At 43.6% G+C, this 17944-nt stretch overlaps 1 protein-coding gene across 1 annotated transcript in view; it reads left to right on the forward strand.

Annotated features, from left to right (window-relative positions):
* Nucleotides 1–17944, forward strand: part of LOC117728210 (carbohydrate sulfotransferase 8-like) — a 150765-nt gene that overhangs the window by 18225 nt on the left and 114596 nt on the right. The gene's annotated exons all lie outside the window — the stretch shown is intronic.

The following is a 17944-nucleotide window of genomic DNA, read 5'->3' on the forward strand; positions in this document are numbered from 1 at the left end:
AAACCCACTTCCTGGATTAAATAGACAGCTAGACGGAATAGTTTGATGATGGCGTTCTCTCGATACATTCTTCGACCAGTGTCGGGGTGTTTTAATCGTGCTAGTCAACGAGCAATCTTGACTTTGGTCCTTCCGGTGCCACCACGAGGCTCGACGTTCTTTGACTTTCAGTGAAACGTGTCGACCGGTGGGCACACGGCCGCTGTGTGTCGTCATCGCTCACTTTTTAAGTGTCTCCACGCGGCCGAGGTCTTCCCTTTCAACGGGTCGAGGTGAACCGGAGATTGACCTCCACTGCTGTGAGGTGTGGGGGGACAGCGCGGTTCAATAAAACAAAAGAAAGTTTCAGATTTTTTTTGTTTGTTGCTAGCACGGTAATGGAGCGTAAACTAAGCACATTTACTCAAGGGCTACTTTCTAAGAAATACAATTAGCTCTATTGTGTTGAGCCACAACATAACAATGCATCTTACATGTAAACACAGGCGTCACAGCTGTCCAGTCAGTGCAGGGCTTTTACCTCCGCTTCTTTTAGCCACTACCGGCTGTATCTTTGTAGCGCTGGAGCCCACTTGATGAGGCTGGTCAGGACAATTTCATGGTGGTAATAATAAGCTTTCTTTCTCTTTTTTTTCTGTTAATCTGTCTGAGGCTCTTCCGAGCGTGGAGGTACATACAAAACACTGGCCAGGTGCAACATTGTGTAAGACGGTGAAATAAAAAATGGTATTGATTTTTCCTCAGTGGTTTATTCAGCATGTCTTTTAACTCCCGCCAGCAACCAGACATCACATAAGCATATTTAGTCTATTTTTTTTTTTTTTTTTTTTAATGCCACAGCACATTTTGATGCAACTTCAATCGAGTCAATATCCTTTCACCGCCACGTCTGCGATGCAGTCAGAAGCGTTCCGGACCGAGGCGATGCCCAGCGTTCAAAGGCCGCGCCCGCGCCAGTGTCTTCCTCCACAGCGCTGACCTGAAAACTGAACGGCAGCAGGCTTCGCAGCAGGTCGCACGCGGCGAAGAGCGTCAGTGGCAGACGGAAAGATTATATTGATCCCAGCACCAGCTGAGCAACGGCTGCCGTTAACCCCACGTTTTCAGGTGAAATTAAATAAAGAGAATGCTTTTCTCTTGAAAGCCAATGCTTTGGCAACATAAACATCCCGTACATCAGTTGCCCGGGCTAAATTGCTCAGTTGCAGGCACAAGCCACTGAGACCCTCTTTGTGGTTTTTATGTTGTATAGTTTTACAGTATGTACTTACTTCATTCCTTGCGCTGTAATCATTGCAGTGGGTGTGAACTGGTTTTACTACCGCAGGTCGTAAACGCGCTCTGCAGCTGTTCCACCAGAAGCAACCCGGACCCCATCTGACTCGAGGCGCGAGCAAGAGAATTCTCTCCTCCCATCCCAATGCTGTATTGCCCTTCCCTTAATCTCACCTTGGGCTTCTCCCGTTTATCAAACAGCCATTGTGAAATGCACACTTTTGAAATGTATTCATTTCGCATTCGGTATTCTCCAGCGGAGGGGATTTAGGATGAATAAAAGCTATAAAATGGGACTTTTCAAGATTGGTGGCCATTGTTTTTCATTTTTTATATTGCTACCAAGAGGGAGAGGACAGTGGGGATAGCGTATTCATTCATTTAAGCGGTTGAGTTTAGTGACGATGTATGTACGAGTGCACATAACTCAGATTCTCCGGCTCCGATGCTCTCTGGAGCCGTGCGTGCCTGTGGGAAAGCGGGCTGCCCGGGCCCGACTGACTGAGCATCTTATTCAAATTGACTGCAGTGATTAACTCCCGTTGTCTGCGATACGTTTGACATTCATTTCTTTCACCGGACAAATATATTGTTGCAGTTGATATTTGTTGCTTTACTCAATAAAGTCTCCACTGGCCAGGTATTTATTAAAGGACAAATATTAGACCACATGGTATCTTCATACGAAAGCCACATTCATAGACTGAGGCATATTGTTCTCTCAGTCCGTTGGCTCACTGTGTAAAACAGAAATACCATAAAGAGCATTTTGCCAACAAATGCTCGGGTAACGGCACTCCCCCTGGGCCAAGAATCTTTAAAATCAGCTTTTCAAACATCCGTTTTTTTCTTCTTCTCGTCGTGTATCCTGCGTCACATACAGACTTTAAAGGGAGAGCGATGTAACACACTTACACTTCTTACAGATTCACAGCGGTCCACAAAATACATGTAAAAGATGAAATGCAACATGAAACTGAAGGACTTTGAAACATATACAGGCTCGCGGTGAGGTTCTGTTTTTATACAGATACAGATACCAGTATTCATATTTTTTTGGGTCTGTCCATTTCATGTGCAGGCATTGAATAGGAGCATAACTTAAAGGTTTTGATGTGGAGTTTTAGGTGGTAATATTACACTATCACATAGTTTTTCACCAAATACCTACAAACAATAAAACAGCTACGACAGACGGACGTTCAGTTAATTCTATCACTTAACCTGGAAAACTTCCACAATCTAAGGCAATAGCTAGTACCATATCATGATATATATATATATATCACATGTACTGTGACCCATCAAAGGACCAATTACCTCGCTATCTGAACACAATGGAAGCATCCGAATGTGCGAGCCGTATCTTGGCAACACTAAAGGGTAGGATCCAAAAAATATATGAGTATCCATGAGCAAGTCATTAGTGCTTAATTAATTAAGAGAGTTTTAATTTCAATTCAGCATTGTTATCAAAGTCCTGACAAAAGAGGAACCGCACTGAGAGAGGGTACGGTGTTGTAACATAACTGACTCGTTTTAGTTTTCTCAGCTTTAAAAGATAAAAGAGATGCTTTCACACTCAACCAGGAGGGACTAACACAGTTTTCATGAGATTATTGTCAAGCAAAGAGCTATATATATAGAGAGAGAGAGTGAGAGAGGGAGAGAAAAGAAATCCATTTATTTTTCATATGTTTTTGTGTGAAAGTGATGGATGTGGCAGCGTTCTTTAATCGTGTCACTTTTATGAGGCGATCCAAGTGAGACTCAATGATGCAGAGGCAGGAACACGCAAGTAGCAAAGAAATGACGGGGGGGAACACAACATCTCAGAATGCAAGATCGCATATGCCTTGAATTGCTTGTAATTACATTAATCCCGTGATTAAGGAAAGAAACGACAATAATTAGATTGTTGTCTGTGTGCGCTTGGTGACAGTTTGCCTGGAGGTGTAGCGCTCCGGTGACAATGCTGTGCAGAAAATGTGAAGAAGACCCGACAGTCTTATTACGCAGCTCCTGCACGCGCGGCGTACGCCGGTTTGTCTCAGAAACCGATGGCACAGAGACAGAAAACTCCTTCTTTTTTCTTCCTGTATCAGGACACGTTTATTTTATGGTTCCACAAGGATTTCAGGTGATGAACATCCCATGACTCGTCTCAAGGCATTTATATCTGAAAAGCTGGAAAAATCCCTTTGACTGCATGTATCATATATATATATATATATATATATATATATATATATATATATATATATATATATATATATAACCACTGTACAGACACTCTAGATCAATACATTTATTTTATGTTGTATTCCTCCAATAAGCTCTCCGGTGCTGCTGAAGCTTTCAGAGGCAACAACCCACCTTTTTCCTCTTCGCTCATGCATCTTTGATAACAAAGTACAAGCACCGTAACAGGTGTACGTGTGTTTTTATCCCATTTGGCTGTGCGCTCTGGGATGTTCTGTGAGTTGTTGCCATGTGCTGTGTTCAGGCGCCTCGGGAACCGAGGGCTTCTACGGTTTGACGGCTGGCTGTCGAACGTCAGCCGTTGCGGAGGAATCGTTGAAATTCAACACGTTTCTTTAGACAACGATTGCTCCGGGTTTTGTTTTCCCCGCTTTGATTTTGACTGCTTGACTGCTACACTATTTTTGGCTGTTCGACTCTGGAGTGTTGGGTGTCCGGAGCTTCGCAGCGGTGCATGAATGCACCTTAGACAGCACGCATTGCAGAGGACTGACATTTAAAAACAATAACAACAATGTTACTCTACCTATTTAGGCTCTATTCATTTCTGTTTTCAAAGAGCAGGTTTCTGAAGTTCCATAACTTACCTGCACGCACTGTTCTTTCATTTCCTCTCACCATGTTCCTCGTTCCCTCCTAGATTAACCACCTCACTCTTTCTTCATCCTCAGTTAGCACAGGCGTCGGTTTAGTTTGCAGTGATATAGTTTGACCTTGTTTCTAGACGCATCTTTAAATGGCTGCTTGTTTGTGAATTCCTGAGCACAGAGCAATGTTTTTGCTTCACGAGTACATTTGTTTTCCTCTCTCTTTGCATCTTTCAAACATTTTGATTGCTCGAGGAGAACACATCGCTGTGCTCCCTTTGTCTTGCAGAGAGCCCGGTAAGCCCCCCCCCGGCCCCCTCGGGACTTCAGCATGCGTGATGTGCCGTGCAAACTGAATGATATTGACAGACATTGTCAAGATGCAACTTTTGGCATTGTGCAAAAGGGCATTCGGAAATCAGAGGGCAGTGTTTCCACTATGCCGGCGAATCTGGTCGCAGAAGGAATGAAATAAGTCTCTCTAACAACAATATAATGATCAAACTAACAAGTGTGTTGGATTTTATCGGTCTTCATACTATACGTCATCACACTCCCTGAGCATCAACAATGGGCGGATTAACTAATGCATATTAGTCATATTTAGTCGAGTTTTAGTCATATTTCTTCAAAAGTTTTGGTCTAGTTTTAGTAATTTTTAACCTTAAAATGTATGAGTCGAGTTTGAGTCATATTTATCTTTCGAAGTTTTGGTCCAGTTTTAGTCGACAACTCAAAACAACTTAAAAAAATCAAGTTTTAGTCCCTGAAAAGTTATTACATTACAGCAAGCTTGTTGTTTTTCATCACATTACATTGAATATTTCAGTCAATCTAAACTGGCCAATTAATCATTTTGAAATTAACGTCAGACTTAACTCACACGAGATTTGATCTCGAGGTTGAATGATTGAGAATGCATCTTTGTAAGAATGGGAATTTCAAGCAAAAAGACTTCAATCTTGCACCCAGCTGGCCCGTCACGAGAGCCAATCCGCGTTCACCAACCACCTGAAACCCGACCCGCCAACTTCATTCATTATACAGGACTGAGACAGGAAGGACGGAGACGGACTGAGCTCAGTGTGTGTGTGTGTGTGTGTGTGTGTGTGTGTGTGTGTGTTCCATTCAGAGAGAGAGAAAAGGTGGGAGGTGACAAAATTCGAGAGAATTCGGTAAAGTCTTTATTTCATAAACTACCCACCTTTTTCCTCTTCGCTCATGCATATTTGATAACAAAGTACAAGCACCGTAACAGGTGTACGTGTGTTTTTTTTATCTTATCCCACTTGGCTGTGCGCTCTGGGCTGTTCTGTGAGTTGTTGCCATGTGCTGTGTTCAGGCGCCTCGGGCTTCCACGGTTTGACGGCTGGCTGTCGAACGGCAGCCGTTGCGGAGGAATCGTTGAAATTCAACACGTTTCTTTAGACAACGATTGCTCCGGGTTTTGTTTTCCCTGCTTTGATTTTGACTGCTTGACTGCTACACTACTTTTGGCTGTTCGACTCTGGAGTGTTGGGTGTCCGGAGCTTCGCAGCGGTGCATGAATGCACCTTGGATGGCACGCATTGCAGAGAACTGACATTTAAAAACAATAACAACAATGTTACTCTACCTATTTAGGCTCTATTCATTTCTGTTTTCAAAGAGCAGGTTTCTGAAGCCAACGGGTCGTTCCATAACTTACCTGCACGCACTGTTCTTTCATTTCCTCTCACCATGTTCCTCGTTCCCTCCTAGATTAACCACCTCACTCTTTCTTCATCCTCAGTTAGCACAGGCGTCGGTTTAGTTTGCAGTGATATAGTTTGACCTTGTTTCTAGACGCATCTTTAAATGGCTGCTTGTTTGTGAATTCCTGAGCACAGAGCAATGTTTTTGCTTCACGAGTACATTTGTTTTCCTCTCTCTTTGCATCTTTCAAACATTTTGATTGCTCGAGGAGAACACATCGCTGTGCTGCCTTTGTCTTGCAGAGAGCCCGGTAAGCCCCCCCCCCGGCCCCCTCGGGACTTCAGCATGCGTGATGTGCCGTGCAAACTGAATGATATTGACAGACATTGTCAACATGCAACTTTTGGCATTGTGCAAAAGGGCATTCGGAAATCAGAGGGCAGTGTTTCCACTATTTCCACATTACAGCAAGCTTGTTGTTTTTCATCACATTACATTGAATATTTCAGTCAATCTAAACTGGCAATTAATCATTTTGACATTAACGTCAGACTTATTTCACACGAGATTTGATCTCGAGGTTGAATGATTGAGAATGCATCTTTGTAAGAATGGGAATTTCAAGCAAAAAGACTTCAATCTTGCACCCAGCTGGCCCGTCACGAGAGCCAATCCGCGTTCACCAACCACCTGAAACCCGACCCGCCAACTTCATTCATTATACAGGACTGAGACAGGAAGGACGGAGACGGACTGAGCTCAGTGTGTGTGTGTGTGTGTGTGTGTGTGTGTGTTCCATTCAGAGAGAGAGAAAAGGTGGGAGGTGACAAAATTCGAGAGAATTCGGTAAAGTCTTTATTTCATAAACTACATTATAGTCTAGTCTTTTGATAGCGTTGCAGCAGTCGCACACACATAAGCGACGGCCCCCTGGTGCACCGGCACTGTGCGGGACGTAATTGTCCAACCATCAATCGACTGTATCAGACTGAGGGAGCAGAGCGTCAGCGACCATCATATTTCAGTCACAGGGGGATGAATGGTTCACTGAAAGTAATGGAAGATGAATAGAGAACTCTTTTGTTGAAAGATCGCCGTCATTTACATTACAGACAAAATATGCAGTCCTGGTAGTCACTGGCCTCATGAATTATTGGTGGGAGGAAGTTTAAAAGCACTCTTAATGCACCTTTAAACCAGCCAAACCCACATGGGACCTCGCGCTTCCTGTCCGTCTCATTAATGTTTATTGACTTGAGCTAAACCCCACATGCCTTGCACGGAGCCCTCTGCAAGTTGTGTAGTGGATATGTCGCTGCATTCGACCTGATTGTGATCTATTGGAGCTGCCAACTCCGATCACCGCAAAGGTGCTTTAAAAAAGAAAGAAACAGGCGATCCTGCACTTTACAGCGGGAGGAGACTCACTGCGCCACACATCTGGGATCTATGAAACGTGAATATGAATGAGTATTTCTTTTTCCTGTGAGGTTCGATCTATGAGTTGACTCTTAACTGCACAAGCATGTCGTAAGTCTCTTGTTCTGACGTGATAAAAGCTGCTTGTCCTTCGTGTGCACATGTGTAGCCTCCACAAGCCCGTTGGACTGCGGTTTTGAATCCTGAAGTTCGGCGCCGGCGCCATCTTGAATTACAGCCGTCGGCTTTTTTTTTTTTTTTCTGCAACCAATACACGGAAGTTGCCATATTTGGAAAGTGAGTGGCAAACGGTTCTAATAGCGGCAGCGACCTGTCAATCACACTAAACCCGCCCTAAGCATACCCTGCTTTATGGTCTATTTGATTCTAAATGGAACATAATTTACTAAATGAACATCATGCTGTATTCAAGAAGACTTGAAACTAGAGATTGAGACCATAAACTTTACTGAGAGAATAAATCAAAAGAAGTAGATTAATTTTCTCATAGACTTCTATACAATCAGACTCCTTTTTGCAACCAGAGGAGTCGCCCCCTGCTGGTCAGTAGAGACACTCTTGCTGCCTGGGTGTGCACAAATTCTACAACAGTAGGCGCCACTTCAGAGCAAATCTGTTCATCCCAGCAGTTCTTTACAAAGTAGTCTCACATTAAAGCCTGCATAAAATAACAACTTAAATATTTAGGCAAACTCTAAAAGGTACAGCATACCTAGCTTAGCTTGTGACTTAATGTAATCATTAAGTTATGAGATCATCCATTTTATGGCTCTTTATGCAACGGTTGCTTTGTCGGTCTAATAAAGATGCTGATGGGTTCACATCAGAGATAGTCGAAAGCCAGTTGCGTCCCATGCCGACGCTAACGGGGGCCTCAGTGCGTCGGTATCAGACGCCGAGGAGCACTGACCAATTTAATCACCTTGTTATTTTTCGGTAACTCCAAATGATGCTCAAATAACTCATCCTACACAACCAATAAACAGACTAAATCTGCATCAAACAACAACATCAAACAAACATCAAACAACTAACCAAATAGCATTTCAAAAGGACCGGGGTTTTGGCCTCGCTCGTTTTAGTCAGTATTTGTGGATTTCGGCCCGTACGTTGTCATATGAAGGACACAATCTGCATGCATTTCCTTTTTGATCTTACAACTTCCAATGTCAAACTGCTCAGACAAGAACTGGAGACGGACATAAAAGGAATGCAAAATAATTGAAATCCGCCATTGTAGCGTCCCTCAGTCACCAGTGTCGGTCACGTTTGTCGCATGATAATTGATCATGAACATCTGCCAGGGAAGACCAGCTTTCTATTTGATTACTTTCTAATTAGCATTATGGTATTCTGTGGTACAACCATTTCATTGAGAGCATTACTCAGTCAAGGACACAAGCAAAGAAGACAGAGCCGTAGTCGCCTCGGTAATAGCAAGTTATACACAGCGCGGGTTCTTTCTTACCAATGGGGGCTTTTAATAGGGGGCAGAAGACTTTTGCATTTGATTCTGTCTTTCCTGCTAGACTTACTTCCATGTAATTAATGGGTAAGGGTAAATGTGGGAGGCGATTGTAATGGATTTATTATTTCGAAGACATCTCTGGCTACTCTTTTTTTCCTGCTCCTCAGTGGACTCAAACCCAAAGGGCGCTAAGAAACCAATGGCTTTACCCTCCGCCGTTCCTCTGTACTGCACTGAAATCAAAGAATAAGAAAAATCACATGAAAAAGCAAGCTTCCGCAGAATTAATAAGGCAGACAAGCATCCAAGAGATGAAGGATGTGTTACGACCTGACACCCCCACCCCCCGGCAATCTCCAATATGTTGGAGGGGACATGCCACATGCTCGAGGCAGTACATCCTGAGTATTCCCAGAGGCTATTGGTAGGACCAGTGGAACCAGTTATGCTGTGATGGTGCTGGAACACCTGAGCAGGCCATCGCATTCAGATGAGGGCGGGACTACTGAGCGGGCAATAGCATCAAAATGATACTGCCAATCAAGCCAGCGGGGCCAGATTAGCCGAAGACGGATGTAGTTTATTCTGGTGAGAGTGGGATTTATAGGGAGAAAAAAGGTGTGTTTCTTGTGGGTTAGAGAATGTTATCGCCTGTCACGGGGCCCACTAGAGTTATAACGGCATAGTTACTGAAAATCATTTGACATGAATACTGGGTTTCACCGTTTATTGATAACCGTAACATTTACATTTTTATATATCGCTGTGTTGTTCCCAAAAGTCACGCACACACACACACATACACACAGCTCACTCAGTTGCAGATTGAGAATGGGTTTCATCAGCCGGTGTGTGTGCTTATATTTACATTTTAGGCTTTCTGATGCAGCTAATCTAATTTAAATCCCTAGATTGATATGATTAGTCTCTTTCCGGCATTGAATCAAGGCCATAATGTTACGTAATTGTGTTATCCTTAATGCACCAGTGACACCAGAGCGCCTCTGTCCCGTACCTTTATTGCATGTATTTATTACTTGTGTGCTTCTCATTGCGTAAGAGCTGAACAGATACAGATTTTGTTTATGGTCTTGTCAATCTTTTATCAGAGTTCCTTTTTTTTTTACAATGCAAGCCTTTGTTGCCACCAGGTCTAAACCGTGTGGTTGTCATCTGCTTCTTGTTTGACAACAGCTGCATATCAAATAGGTTCGCTCACAGATGTTTTCTTTATCTAAATGCAAACAGATCCAAGATACTTAAGTCGAAACACGATATTATCACGATAACATTCTACAATCCTGCTGACTTAAAAAATACAAAATACAAAAGGTTTAATTTGTATTTGCAATATTAATAGTCAACATGATGAAAAATGTACACTTGAAACCTTTTTACTATGCTGCATTAATCGTATTTCCCCAACCCCTAGCAAGCCTCCGGTTGAGCGGTGCACGTGCCTGTGTTTGTTTCATTGAAGCATTAGAAGAACACCGTAATGCTAAGTTGCACCAACATTACACCAACATTACACCATCGTTCTCCCGGTATCTCAAAGCGTTTCGAAAAGTCCCTCAGCCGGTCTCCTCCCTCTCCATCTCCCTCTCCCTTTCATGGCTGAAGTGAATTTAACAATCGCAGATGTAAACCTTTCAATTAGCGGCGAGTTGTGTGCCCACCATTACTGAGCCGAGCCGTTTGACTCTAATTATATAATGTATGTTTTAAAAATGGTTAATGACAGCATCCGGCAAATGCAGCCTAGATGAGTGCACGGTGTATCAGGGTCAGGTGCGTTGCTGGCAGAGAAAATGGGGTGTAGCCTTAACCCTTTGTGTAGTGGCCACTCAAACTAGAATATTGTTATTATCTTATTATAATAACAGCTGCTAAAAAGCACAGAAACAAAATATCCTAACTGTCCAGAGAGATAGAAGCAGGCCTTGTTCTACCAAACAGGCTTGCATGTAACTTACCCCACTCTGTCGGTCATCGCGCTGCGAGTGAGCCCCCCCCCCCTTATAAAAGTAGAAACTAATCCGGAGCTTCATCTGAGAGGTGTGTGGTGGAGCACAGCAGTGGCCCGTGGCAGGTATCGGGCTGACATGATATGGCCGGGACGTGTTGTATTTGAGCGTGTCTGATTGTGCTGGAGCTGTCATCACCTCCTCTGCCTGGGCTGGTGCCCGCCCCGAGGCCAGTGTGCCAGGTCACCGTCACGCCGAGTCACGTTGGTGAGGCTGGGAGATGCTTTTGGGGGTGGGTGGTGGGGGGGATGGGGGGCTGTGGCGGCCGCTAATGCCCCGTAGGTAGGAGTGGAAACAGAGAGGATGTCTCAGGTGGAATTGCGGATGATTTAGAAATGGTCCACACTCTGATCCCGAGTCGTGTCTCACGCATTGGTTGTTCTCTGATCCTCAAAAAAAGAAGGGTGTTGACAGTGTCGCTTCATGTAGTTTTCCATTTTTTTTGTTTCCCCCTCCCCCGCAGCAGCAGCTGGCTATTTCCCCAAAAGTTATCAAATAAAATCATCTCAGCATGCGACGGAGCACACCTGCACACAGTTCTGTGGTGTCTTGTAGTAATAAGGCATTATGAATTAAGGAGTCTCCACATTTACATAAAGAACGTAGTATGTCCGCGTGGGCCGATGGCTGATCTCCGACGCCGATTGGATGAGGCTCACCGCGGCAGCGTGTTAATTCATCCCAGAGATCACCGGCTGTCGTAAATAAAGACAATTAGGGATTCTTTGAACACGATATCCTCTACCAGCTCACTTTCACATTCCCTTAATCAATAATTTACCAAACGGGCCTGGCAGCGACTTCCAATTCTTTTTGTTCACTCGCCAACACTTTCACCGACACACTGGAGAGAATTAGACATGAATGGAATGAACATTAATAAAAAAGCATTCCAGAGTATTTTCTAGGACAACTGAAATGCTCTCAACCTTTGGGAGGAAAGCAGGTGATCGGATATGCAGCTGGATAATGAAAACGGATTTGGTTTGCTTCCCCTGCCAGTGCGTGGTGAGACAGTCAGCACGCAAGTTTGATTCGTGCTCGTTCGCTGCCGCCCACGTCTTTGATATCTGAAACAGGAAAGTAAAAACACCGTAGTTGGGTTCCTTTTGGGCCAGAAAACGAGGGTAAATCATGGCGGTTGCTGCATTTGAGTTCTCGTGTTGTTCCTGCTCACTCTGGCTTATTTCTATTTTTTTTTTTTACAAACAAACCAAGAGGGATTGAAGAGAGCATGAAGAAATACAGACTGACCGGTAACCGATTGGACCGAATTTTGGCGACTGTCATCGTGCATCGTCACAAACTCACGTAGAGGGGCACTTCAATTCTAGAGCTGCGACAAGTGAATATATTTATATTCACTATATATAGCTAATTTAGTTGGTCAACTATTAAATTCATCTGCAACTATTTTAATTAATCATTTTTTTAAAGAAAAAGCTTCTTTATGTGAATATGTTTGCTTTCCTTCCTCCTGTGACGGTAAACTGGAAATACTGTATGTGAGCGGTGGGCGAAACGAGACGTTTGGGGACGTCATCTTGAGCTTTGGGAAATACTAATTGGCATTTGGTTGAATGACTTTCTGACATTTTATAGACTTAACAATTCCTCAATTAATCAAGAAAATAATCAACAGCATTCACTGACATTGAAAATAATCATCAGTTGCTGCCCTATTCCATTCAGATCAGCGTGACAAAGAAATTACTGATTATAATAATGCGTTAATAATGAGCAAAGCATTATTAGTATTATAAGACTGCAAATCGCCGGCATGTTATGATGAATAATGATAGAGACAGGACTGTAAAAAGAGCTATGAGGGGCCGTGGGATCACCGTCACACACTTTTTATTGGACCCGTGAACGGACAATGTAGGCGACGCGTGGGCGGACACAAGCGCAGCGGTTTGAACAGCTTTTGACCTCCTAGTCTGAGGAAATACCCGCACTTGCGTGCATATGTGTGGATTTGCATGAGCAGGTTGCATATATGGCCTTTAGGCTGTAAACTACAATTGGATCGCTTCCTGGGCAGATTTCATGTCGAACTGACGGATTTTGAAGTCACGCTCCAATCGCTCATCTGCGTCTGCCGTCATCAAATCAGGCGGGTTGGTTAGTTTGGGGGTCCAGGGGTCCGCCTCTTCAGACGGCCCCCGCTTTAAACTGACGGTTCAGTCAGTGCACGAGTTCCACCAAAGAAAACCAAAAGAACAAATTCACCAAAGTCGGTGCGAGTCGTCGCAGACAACAATGTGATCGGCGTTTAGAGAAGGAAATCATTTCCACAGGGCCGTGTACTAATCAGCAACTGCGTCTGAAGTAATAAATGATCGAGACTCAAACCCAAGGAGCGTCATTTAAAACGTGCCTTGACGGATGTTTTGGATTTCATCAGCGCTAGTTCCTCCCAGGCCAGAAGATATCGCAGGTAAACGCTTTCTTTTTCTGGTTCGGCGAAGACAAGCGCTGTATACGAACGCACACGCCCGTTCAAACTGCAGTCATCTTCATTTTCGTGACAGTTGCGGTGATTTCTTTTGTTTTGACTATTTCAAATAATGAGAGAGCGTGTTTCTATTCCAACCCAGTCCGGCTTCGTACTTGAAATATTGCGGTTGCACACGAACACTGCCTGCCCTCGCGAGGGCCCTGCCTTTTTGTCATAGTGGTTTAAGGGTGAGGCCTAATTAAAGGATGGGGACTGTAAGATTCGTGTTCAAAGCTCCGGGTCCCGTGGCCACAGGAAATTCAGGATTCGAGTTAAAGTTTAACAATATTTAATGGCAAAGATAATACTCATGTAGCGTTCACGATCGTGGGGCCAGAAAGGAGGAACTCTCCACAGACGGAGTGCAGCTCCCAGGGAGCCACAGACCGGGGCTGTCTCGAGTCTCCAGACCAGTAGAACCATGTTCCCCAGAACAAATGCTCGGCTATTAGTATGGTCATGCAAATGAATTCACACCTAAAGGTTAGTTCCATTGGTCAGTTCAAAGGATGCCGCAGTTCTACTCGCTACGCCAATTAGTAAACAGGCGAGGTCAAAGCTCACTCTTCCGGTCAAGGACAGGAAGTTCCCCTTCACAATAAAATCCTATTATCCTGCCTTCCGAATAAAAGCAACACATTAGGTTTCAATCGGCATCCATTTTAACTATTGTCTAAACAATAAAACATTCATTCATTCTCATGCATCATACAGTTAATCATTACATTTGTCATTAAAACAGAATAATAAAACAGTGATCCTCTCTTATGTTTCACAATACATTCCTCCAGAATATTCCTCATAATATCCCAAATTAATTATCATATCTTCCTTTATGTATTAATTTAAAACATAAACTTCTCTTATCTACATGTGCAAATATATATAAAATCCACTACAACCTAACAGGACGCTTTAAGTGACAGGTGGGTGTCGTAACAGCCGCTAAGCTGTTTGTTAGGTGCCGCCTCGGATGATTCTTGGCAAGAAGAAAGTCGGAGACGCCCTTTATGGGTAATAACCTTAATGTCAATGAACGGACTGAAGGAGCTGACGGTATTGCATTTCACTACAGTCACAACTTTACCGTGTACAATTTCCTGTGACAAATACATTGACTGATTGATGGAAGAAGTCCAATCTATGTATAAAGACAACGTTAGCCGGCTAGCAACTAAAAGTAGGATATGGTCTATCTTCTCACTAGCTTGTTAGCGTTGAGCTAGGTGGGTGTGTTTCAGCATCAAGGCCTCATTCTGCTCCACCTCTTGGCCTAGTTTTTGGATAAGGCTGCGTCGTCACTGCCATCCACTTCATTTTGGCTCTTCAGAAACACATGGGCAACGTGTTTCAGTCCAATAACCCTTTGACACGTGGACAGGAAGAGGTGGGAATCCTACCATTGTCTCAAAAATGGCATAATCCCTTCAACATTTTAATCCCTCATTTCATCTGAATCTTTACGCCAATGGTCTTCTGCTCTCAAAATTGTATTTCCGACATCTCCGTCTTCAACAAACCCAACGTGCTTCACTGCAACCTGAGGTCAATTCAGAAGTCTGTCACAAAATATATTAACATCTATATCTCTCCAAGTCCTCATTCATATGCTCCCAAAAAGGACACAGGCATTCTTTGGCTACTAGAATAATGATTGGTCAAACGGTGAGTCCACAGTGATGTCATCCATTATGCAACATACTGTCCAGAATGAATGAACTTGAATGCTCTCGTGTGTCTGCTCTCAGCTAGCTGTAACTGAACTGAAGTAATCAGTCACGCCTCTCAGGAGGGCGACCACACAGGAAGACTTCCTCCAGAGGACGGGGCGGGGGGCGAACCGAAGGAGGGGCGGAGGGGCGGAGCTTCTCTGGTGGCCGTTGGGGTTGGAGTCCGGCGGTTTACGTCACTTCCAGATTCCTATATTACTTTTGATGCTTTTAAGTAGATTTTGCCCACAATACTTTTTGACATTTTCAATGCAGGGCATTTACTTCTAAAAGAGTATTTTTTTATATTGCAGTATTCCTACTTTTACTTGAATAAAACACCTGAATTCTTCCTCCACTCCTGGTAAATGTATGTAAATAGCCGCTCTGAACTGGTTCCAGTAAATGGGTGACCGTCCAGAAATAATCCAATATTGTCTCGAAGAGATATTATAGAATCCTATCATCATAAACTTGATTATAGTATTTACTTCAGCATTGAGTCCGGTTTCAATGTGCGCATTCACAGCACAAGCGGTTCCATTGAGGTCTAAAATAGTGCTTGTTATTTATTGAAACCCGGCACCTCGGTCTATTTCAGGTAGAGAGGAAAATCCATGAAGTCGTACTGAAGCTGCTCAGAGACGAGACGGAAACGAGATGAGCCGACGTCTAAATCCTCCAAATAGAGAAGTCTGCCGTGCTTGTCCGGGTGCAGTTTTGGTAAACACCGGTCCAGTTGGCATGAGTGGTTCACACAGCAGAAGGAGCGCGTGGCATCTGTCAATATGCAAACAGGGTTTCTGCGACTTCTGAAGTGTGGGGTTGTCCTTGCAGGAAAATGAAATTGGCTCTGTTTCAGTGATGTCAAGAACTTGACTTTCACATTTAACCCTCCGCTAAAAACCCAAAGCTATAAATAGGCCTGCAGAGCGTCGAATAGCAAGCGCGGGGCGTGATTTGTGCCGCGATGTTTACACGGTGGTTTCTGTCCGAATTTTGTGGGGGGGGGGGGGGGGGTTTAATCGTCAACTTGTTCATACGGATGATCAAATATAGAGGCGATGAAATGCGGCATGAAGAACAAATACCCAGGTGGAACCGACATCCAAGGGGGACTTGTAACAGCCGCATAATCAAGGTGACACAAACAGTGACACACAAGACTTCAAAAAGTCAACACCCATGAGAACGGACACAAATAAGTGTGCGTGAGTGCGTATGTGTTTCAAGGGAGACGAGTGCAGAGAGAATGATGGATATTTTCTATGGCGTATATGCCACCGTTTCTTCTTCTTTTTTTTTAACCAGTCATTGTGCGTGAGCTATTAATGACATGGAACTTTGCCTTCACAGCCACAGCAGGAGTTCAACAGGGTCTGCTGAAGCATTACAGTCACAGACAGTTATCTGTTATCTGGTCCTTTCTACAGATGCAATCATTCGACGCTGAGGTGCAGGGAAAGTTGCGGTAAAGACCCCCTTTTCCAAGTAAGATAGCAGGCCATGTTAGGTATCGACGCTCCTTGAAATCTCAATATTCATGTGAGACCACAGGTCAGCAATGACAGGACAGTTGGACGTTCCCAAATCATTTAAAGTAGGACCTAGGGGGAATAATTCCAATTTTAGGATCAATGGTTAAATAACGTTAGTCATCGGCCTTCCAGAAGGATGCAGTTTAATTGTTTAACTCTATTCCAAAAAGAAATTTATTTTACAAAGATATATATTAGCGTAGCTTTTTATCCGCAATGTTGCGTGATCACTGAGCATGATGCATAGGGGCCAGAATTTTGCGCGACACCCCTGCTCACGACATTGCGACACCCAGAGGGTGTCCACAAGGTTGTTATGCTTCAGAACAGACTGAAACTTCAGCGGTTGGTACTTGAGTTCTTTTTAACAAATCCATACAACTGTCAGAATTGTCTTTGAATATAAAGAGAAGCAAACTGTTAGCAATTAGCTTGTGCAAAACCTGTGATGCACGGTCGACGGCTGCCACTGTAGGATATCATTAAAATGCTGCGATTCCTGTTAGACAGACAGTAATTATAAACACAGTGGAGGCTACGCATCAAAATGAAGAACGCAACAGCACTCTGCTTTTTGTGAGGATCAATCTGGTCATGGAGATGTCAAACTATTCAGGCGGCTTTGCATTGACAACATTTCATTTCCATATGAATTTTCTTTCACATCCCTGTGAAAGGGTAACCGTGCCGGTTGTTGCATAATGAGGGTCTGGTGTCCTCCGTGCTCAGTGGAGTTAATAACAAGTGTTGTTTGTTTTATAGCAGCACACGAGCTGTTTCACATGTTCTGCTCTCTCTAATCTTCACATTCCGAAACAGAAACAGGGCAAAGCTGATGCAAAAAAAAAAGAGAGAAGAATGGCCATATATATATATATATATATATGTGTGTGTGTTCAAATCATCATGAAGGCATGCATTTCAACCACGCCGATGTCAAATTGTATTGTTCTACCGGCTGTGAACGTGGTACAGTTGCCATGCCAACTTAGGTGGTACCCAGGAGGCTGTTCTCTCTGGCCGACATCTCAGGTCTAAAAGGTGTAGCTTCACACTGTACGCTAAGAGGGAACTGCATTTTCTTTATAAAGTTCATGTTTGCTTTCACATTTTCAGAAATGAAATCCCTCCGACGGAGGAGGTTTCCATCCAGTTGACTCCGTTTTCCTCCCGACAACTTCAGTCAATGACAGACAGGAAGCCCAATTGTCTGAAGAGGCTACACTTTTATTCTGTTTTCTCAACAGAATTGTACTTTTTACATCCCAGTGTCATTCACACCACAGAATGTAATCAGGAAATCCATGTTCTCATTTCCACTTCCATTTTATTTTATTCTCTAGGTCTCAGTGTTCAGTTCCATCACGTTAGTTTTGGACAAGATATTTGGGTTCCTTTATATTGCTAAACTAAGTGCGTGTCACACGAGCCTCGTTGCTGTTGGACTGAAGTGGATATTTCACT

This window comes from Cyclopterus lumpus, chromosome 3, assembly GCF_009769545.1.
Source record: "Cyclopterus lumpus isolate fCycLum1 chromosome 3, fCycLum1.pri, whole genome shotgun sequence".
Taxonomy (NCBI): domain Eukaryota; kingdom Metazoa; phylum Chordata; class Actinopteri; order Perciformes; family Cyclopteridae; genus Cyclopterus; species Cyclopterus lumpus.